Genomic DNA, 7,702 nt, shown 5'->3' on the forward strand with positions numbered 1-7,702 from the left:
CTGGTTTCCCTCAACTGTTGGAGACTTTCTTCTTGTTTATTTTCTCGTTCTTCTTGTTTCTTTTCTTTTTCCTCCAACCACTGCTGTAATTTCTTTTCTTGTTTCTTTTGCTGTTCGAGCTGCCACTGTTGCAGGTTTTCTTGCAAATACTGTTGTCTCTCTTTTTGTTTCTTTTCTTTTTTCTCCAACAGTTGCTGTAATCTCTCTTCTTGTCTCTTTTCTCGTCCTTCTTGTTTATTTTCTCGTTCGTCTTGTTTCTTTTGCTGCTCTTGTATTGCTGCCATCAATTCTGCTAAGCTGTAGTTTGATTTGCCGCTTCTCGTTTCCATTTTTTTTGTCCCACTCTCTGACACCAATTTGTTACGCCTCTGTTCGTTTGTTAATTTTCCGTAAAAATTCTTTCCGAAGAAACTTTAGCGATACAAGTCCTTTCTTAAATAAAACTAGTTTATTCTTTCTCAATATAACTTTGCAATACACTTAATTTCCACAGTCACGCTATAACTTAACCAAACGCTATAATTCACAACGAACGACACACGCGCTCGACCCAACTGTCTGCCTTTATCTCTGTCTGCAATTCACCTGCATTGTTGCCGTCACTTCTTGGCGGTCTTATATACAAGAATACCGCATATCTAGTAACTACTCGAGGCTTCACGAAGGGACATGAATTTTCTAGAAGCTCATAACATGTTACTAGCGTCAAGTGACTTCCGCTGTCGTAACAATATGTTACATCAGTCTCGTATTTTCTGTTTGTTGAACATACACTTATTTGTACATTGTACTCTAGGACTTGTATTTGATCTACAGATGAATGCTGGAATAATGTAATTTACTTCTGTAGGTCAATTCGGTCTCATTGTGTTTCAATGGGCGGTTTTTAAAAGTTAAAACTGCAAGCGTAATACACACAAATAACACTATGTCGTATTTACTTAACGTTGGACAGTTGCGCCATATTCTAGGGGAGGGCATAATCATTAATTAACAGGCATTATAGGCCAGAGGGAAGTTTGTGCCCCCTTCAAACCTGCGTCCGGGGGCGGCTGCCCCCCTTGCCACGCCACTGAGCGTAAGCCCAATATTCAAACTTATTGCGTGTGACGTTAAATGCCAACTGCTATTTAAATATTCCACTGTCTCACGATTATGGCAATTGCTGTTGTTATAACTGTAAGAAGTATTAGGAGTTGCTTACTTGAAAAGGTTTTTGTTGTACAAAACTTGAAGATAGCTTTTATATACGGAAACATCTGTTAGCTGAGTTCTTGATCAAGATCTACGTATCTACATGTACCGATGTTTCCATTTATCAACGTTACATTTTAAGATCTGTGCAAGAACTTAGCTAACAGATGTTTCCGTATACAAAAGCTATCTTCGTGCGAACGAGAAAATCGTAATTTTCTTGGTGTAATTATACTTTTAGGCTTTTTAGACTGTCGTTTAATCTAAACGTTTAACTTTCTTACTTTATTAGTAAATCAGTTTTTGTTGTTTTTCTCAATAATTTAAAGTAGTAGACCAGGCATAGTTACTCTTTTTAACTACAAAAGTTAACTCTAACACAAATAACGCAGCTCCAGGTTCTTCTGCTTACGCTCTGAGTAGCTCTCACAATTTAATTCGTTGTCTTGTTTGTATTAAGATCATTAAGTACAAGAAACATCTCCTTCTCGCAAGTCCTAAATCTCCAATATGAAATTATCTTTACAATCTTAGTGTATGAAAACTTTGTGCTGAAAATGGCTGTTACATACCCTTTCCAGAAGCGATCCGTTTTAGATGGCATCACACTAACTACTTAACACCAATCAACGTCACAATGTTGTTCTGATAATACGCGCCATTCCACCGCCACTTCATTGTGGATGTGGTTGTCACTTGATGTGTTTATTTGCATATTAAAAACTGTTTTAATATAATTTACTTAACCCTGTGTATAAATGCCAAGCAGGGAGTACGAATGTATATGTATTTTAAACGCTTACTTGTGAGAAAGGTTTAAAAATTACTGTTCTTGTCAGTTCGTGAAAATGAAAGAACCTTTAATTGTAAGGACTAATTTTTTTATTTCCTGTGAGAGCCGTGTAATTTTTTTCTATTAAATAGTGCTGTTTTTAAAGGAGCGTCATCTATCAACATAATGTTATATCAGTATGTCGTCCATCCTGTATATTAAACCTGCACACAACGAGCGCTGCTTCAAGTACATCGTATAAGTAGAAGTGTAACCTTGATGATAAAATACTTGTACTGGTTTGTACACTGTTGTTAAAGTGTGTTATATAAGGAAAAAACATTAGATTACCGTGTAGAAAACATATCGACCATAACTATTAGGATTATTCGGTAAGTTTAAAAGTGTATGTTTTGGAATTAATATTAGGGAGCCTAATATTTTTTATTTCTTTCATAGGGGTCTTTCAATTTTGATACCGAAAAGAAATTAGAGTGAATGTTATTACTGTATATTAATATATTTGATAGACTAAGACTGCACGTATTACAATTAGTTATATCACAGTTCGTTGTGCTTCTATATATATGTATGAGCAAAAGCAGGTACAGTAACCATATACTTCTTAACTAGAGAAAAGATCCGTGTACTTGTAAGACTAAATATATTTATTTTTTACAATGATGAAAAAACTGTTCAAACACGAGCACCGATCATCTTGTTTGAACTTTTGACTTTCATAGCTATAACGTTAATATTCAATTCTGACTTAAGCAGCTAAGTTCACAGATGAAACCTTATGAAGAATAAACAAAAACAAAAATTGTTTTTATATTAGCAAAGTGTGAGAAACACCAAACGTTGGGTATTTGCGCGGCTGTAGTTAATACACATACCTCTGTGACGTCCATTCGCTGTAATTTTAATTTTTTATTGCCAACCCGAAAAGGATTATGTCTATACGTGCACACATGCTAACATAAATTTTTTTACTGCTGGAACCTACTCTAAATATACGTAAAGAAGTAATTTTGTAAGATAATGATAGAGGAAAACTGAAAAGAAAGTCGCGAAGACTCATTCAATATTACACATCGCTTAGCTACAGAAAGTTGTACGAATTCTTCTAACTCGTTCAGAAACATATACATGAAAACATACCATCAACAATGTCTGCAACATTTATATGACTCAGGAACTAAAGTGAACAGAATTATTCTAATTGTTAGAGGCTGATAGAGGTCACGGCTTAATTTGTAGTGTGTTAATATTTATATTACTTGTCAGTTATTAATATATAAGGATTGCTGAAAGCATATATCATTTTAGGCTTTACCCACATTTTATACAAGTTTCATGAAATAGTACAACATACTCAAACCTAGAAAACTATGAAGCCACTATTTAATAATACAACTTGTAAATTTCGCAAGTATAACTCTTGGTTCCTTCTCCTATTGTATAGCAATGCTATAAAGTTTTTTTTGGTCCTTTTCTTTGTTTTATGTGCAAAGCTGTACGATGGGCTAGCTCGCATGACTACAGCAAGGAATTAACCTTGCATATTAACGATATAAACCTTCAAACTTACTGCTAATATATAGGTAACATAATTTTAGAGAAAAAGGTATCCAATTATAATAAACAAATATGATGAAAATTATAAGGGAAACAAAAATCAAGTTTTGTACTTGTTTTATTCCTACGTGTGTTCGATGAAAATCTTTCAGTTTGCAGCATTTTTCATAAAAAGCAAGAAGATATTAGCTAAAGTTATTGTTCAACATTAATTACAGTGAAAGCTTTAACTTTAATTGATACGTAGTTAAATTGTTTAAAACTGATGGGACTGTTCTTTATACTCATTGTCACATCGAGAGAGAATATATTGTTCCATTAAAGTAAACCTTCCTTTATTTAGAAACCAGCCGTTTTCCCAGTAATCATGAATGTTCTACCAACGGTGTTTTTCATTCTGGAGTGTTTCCACTTTTTGGGGCATTTGACCGTGCTTCTTGGATGGCGCCTTCTTCCTCGTAAGGATTTGGTTCGCCAGTTTCCCTATTTCATAAGCGATACTTTGACAGTGTTTATTTCATACTTCTTTATTATACAACAATTTCAATGGCTGGCCGTGTTGCAGATCATTGAACATGTCTTCATCATTTGTACATGGGAAAAGCACAGCTGGACGAAAAAGGTTATGTAGTCTATATAGATTGTTAAAGAATTTTTCCCTAATGGCTATACATATTTTCATATACACTTTTGTTTGTTAAATGTGAGGAAAAACGTCAACAAGCTGAAATTTTACTCATAAGACTAAGACTAAGACTAAAAGACAGCATCAATTTAGTCAGATTTTATTTCTAGCAACGAATAAGGATTGAGCAGTTAGATATAGAATGATTTGAATTTATGTACCGGGCTAATACTGATTTTCCTCCCTTAAATGAATTCGTCAGAAATACAAGGACAGGAGAATATGTGCGTTGAAAGTAGGTGAAAATTGTTCTTAATATGTTATTGGTTGTAAACAGACCCTCTCAGAGATTCAGAGAGGCCTGGAGCACTTCTAGCTTTTGAGGCTCCTGGCCATAATAAAAAAAAATGACGACACATAAAGACAAAATAAGACCATCATTCGCTCGAAAAAAGAGTGAAATGTGATTTGGAGTGAAGCACATAAAAACAAGAAGTTGCGAAACTTAACAAATGCGAAAAAAATTAATAATGTCTAAATCTGAGGTCCAGGCCAAATGGCTCTCCTGTCTTCCCCTCTGATTAGCTGTGGTTGTAAGATCAATGTTTAGTGGCCATACAAGAGCAAGTTCTAGTCTAAGAATAATTTTTGGCATTTTTCTATCGAACTTGAAATTTTACAAGTACTTTCCTTCTTTTTTCTTGGAATCCAGTTCCTCAACATTTGTTCAATGTTTATATGTTTTTATGATATATTCATTCACAGCTTGCTTCTATATCTATTTTGTGGTCGATTTATTTAAAATAAATTGCTATTGTTATACCTATTCAGGTTGTTAGTTGGAGTTCTCTGGACTGGAAAGAAAGCCGAAAAGTTCCTGATGTTGTGTTTGGTACATTTTTTGATGTGGTAGTTCATGGAATAGATGCCATAATTTTGGCAAGGATCATGTCCCTTCAGGAGGTGATGTTGAGCTGCCTGCTCACCAGTGTTGCCTTTTGCGCTGTATTCTTCAACTCAAAGTTTGCTTGGAGCAACCCCAAATCAATTCCACAGTGGGTAGCAAAAAGGATCAAGCCTTGTGAAAAGTATTAACTACCAATGGAATATACATCTGTTAAAAGTATTATTGAGAAAATTCATTCTTATGTATAAACAATTTTACTTTGTAAAGCTTAAAATGAATTTGCTCAAAGATAATTTAGTTAATTTTCAACATAGTGTTTTAGAACAGATAGCCAAAATCTTTTCGGAAAAAATGCAGATTCATGATATCTTATGTAAAGATGAAATTGAGCAGGGTCAACAAAGAAAACAAATATATAAATGTACAAATAAAAAGTACGTTTTCAAACAATAACGTGTACTCGTTTATTTGCATTACTTACTGGCCAGCTTCTGTTTATTGTTGTGACGTTAACTGGCTGCTGGGTGAAGAAGAAATTTCTGATAATGTTCACACAAAACAAGGACAGATATAATTATGCAATTCCATGATTATTCATAACATGTATAGCTAAAACCATACAAACTTAGAGCAAAACTGAAACCATTTATGTTCTGTGTACACCGGAGCTCTGGTGGTTACGTTATGAAAACTAAGAGAGAAAGGAGAAAAGCTGGATCTTTTGAGCATGACTACACCCAGAACACCTGCAAGAAAATTTATGAAAATTATTTGAATAAAAAAATGTGTTCTCTACTAGTTATGGAAGGGTGAAATTAATAGTTATGTAAAACCTGAATGTGCTGGTGATTTTTTTACATATGTTTAATAGGCTTTCTAGTTTGTTTTTTAATCAAACTTCAGATATTTTTGTCATTATGATTATTATTAACTGCGACTGGTAAGAGAGGCTTCCTTTAACACACAAAAAGACTGATGTTAAACTGATCTGAACAGCTGCATGGTCAGTGAATAGAAATGTCATGTAACCAAAAACAGTCTAACAAACGACAGTTGGTGAAGCCATGATCAGAATGGTCTCGTAACACAAACAAATATGATGTATAACCAAACATGATCCTTTAACTTTTGTACTCACTGACATAACATTCCCAGATTCTGTGACACTACAATCTGCTGTGCTAACATTTTGTAAGAGCGAATTTTATTATTTTTTCATAGATATAAAGTGTAATCAAATACATATAAAAATATAATAAATACCTTCTAGACTTTCTTTTTTTTTCTTCATTTTTTTGTGTTTTTTATCTCATTAATCTTATTATAATAGAGCTTGCGATGTATACGTCCAAAACTCGGATCTCGGAAACTACCGCACCCATCATCACCATTCATAACTGGGTAATATTTTTATAACTAGGCAGTATTTTTATAGCTGAGCAATAAATAAAACAGTTGAAATTTTCACAAAAATAATATGTTTCAGGCTTAACCAATAAAAATTACTAAAAAGGAGTAAGTTTCAAATATAAAACAATCAAAAAACAAACTTAAAAAAATTATTTGTTTTTCTTTAGTGAAAATTTCATGAGTGTTGCAATAAAATCGTTTTTCTCATGGATGGTGAACATTATTGAATGTCAAGTATGAGTACATTGTTGTAGAACTGTCAGACAATTCCAGAAAAGGCTGCAGGCCCAATAGCCTTCCGCAGGAAGTACCAGTTATACATGCCCGGAGGGTGGGTATTTCTGCTAGTACCAGTAAATTAGAAAACAACAACTTTGAACTTGACTATGAATTAAAAGTTTATTGATTAAAAAATAATTCTTTATTTCGAAAAACTTTGATTTCAGAAGAATCAGTGCTGTTTCGTTGTACAAGTTAGGGCGCCATCCATTCTCTTGTAGCTCAGCTGTATGTTTAGAGCTAATAAATCTAAGGTTCTGTGTTCCATTTTTGCGTTGGGCATAGCACAGATAGCCTACTATGCGGCCTTGTGCTTAACATCCAACAAACCAAACGGGCCTATAATTACAGTAATGGGTTCTCGGTTGTACAGTTAATATGTATTCTTTATATCTCCAGCCAGTATTAATCAAAGCGGGAAAGAAATAAGTCATACTTGTTTGTATTCCTGATAAAACCAGCATTACCAACAGAAACGATGTATTAAATCTTGTCTTGGCAGATCCGTGACAGACAAGATAACATTTTATCTAAGTGCAGATGTACTTGAAATTTTGTGTGTCATATATAAAAAAAAAAGCCATTGTTATTTGAACAACTGATATATTTTATCAAAAAGGGGCAGTGGATCAAAATGAGTAGTAGTTAAGGTCTGAAATTTTCTTTGAATATCTAAGTTCATGAGGTGCGTAAAGACACAGAGAAGCGTCAGAAATGCTCAAACTTGCAAATTATATCTGATATGTTATAATTTCGAATATATAGAGAAGCTCATAAAATACCTGGTTAGTTATTTCGAATATTCGTACAAAGCTACATTATGGTTACATGCCCTATCAGTCACTAAATTTGAACTGACAGACTAGATAAGGCAGCTACCACACATCACCCACCGACAACTCTAATTATATAGTGGGATTTATTATAATAAACCCAT

At 33.8% G+C, this 7,702-nt stretch overlaps 1 protein-coding gene and 1 long non-coding RNA gene across 2 annotated transcripts in view; one reads left to right on the forward strand and one right to left on the reverse strand.

Moving 5' to 3' along the window:
* The window catches only part of LOC106472663 (thymidylate kinase-like), a 34,168-nt gene extending 32,317 nt beyond the window's left edge, over positions 1-1,851 (reverse strand). Inside the window, exon 1 of the mRNA XM_013933321.2 lies at positions 1,767-1,851. The gene's annotated coding sequence lies outside the window, so the exon portion shown is untranslated. The remainder of the gene's footprint in view (positions 1-1,766) is intronic.
* A 284-nt stretch (positions 1,852-2,135) lies between these two features.
* LOC106472715 lies at positions 2,136-5,529 on the forward strand. The gene is made up of 3 exons (XR_001291638.2): positions 2,136-2,358; positions 3,888-4,166; positions 5,001-5,529. It is a non-coding gene; the product is annotated as an uncharacterized LOC106472715 (long non-coding RNA).
* Positions 5,530-7,702: the final 2,173 nt, after the last annotated feature.

The sequence above is a fragment of the Limulus polyphemus genome, unplaced genomic scaffold (assembly GCF_000517525.1).
Source record: "Limulus polyphemus unplaced genomic scaffold, Limulus_polyphemus-2.1.2 Scaffold123, whole genome shotgun sequence".
Lineage (NCBI taxonomy): Eukaryota > Metazoa > Arthropoda > Merostomata > Xiphosura > Limulidae > Limulus > Limulus polyphemus.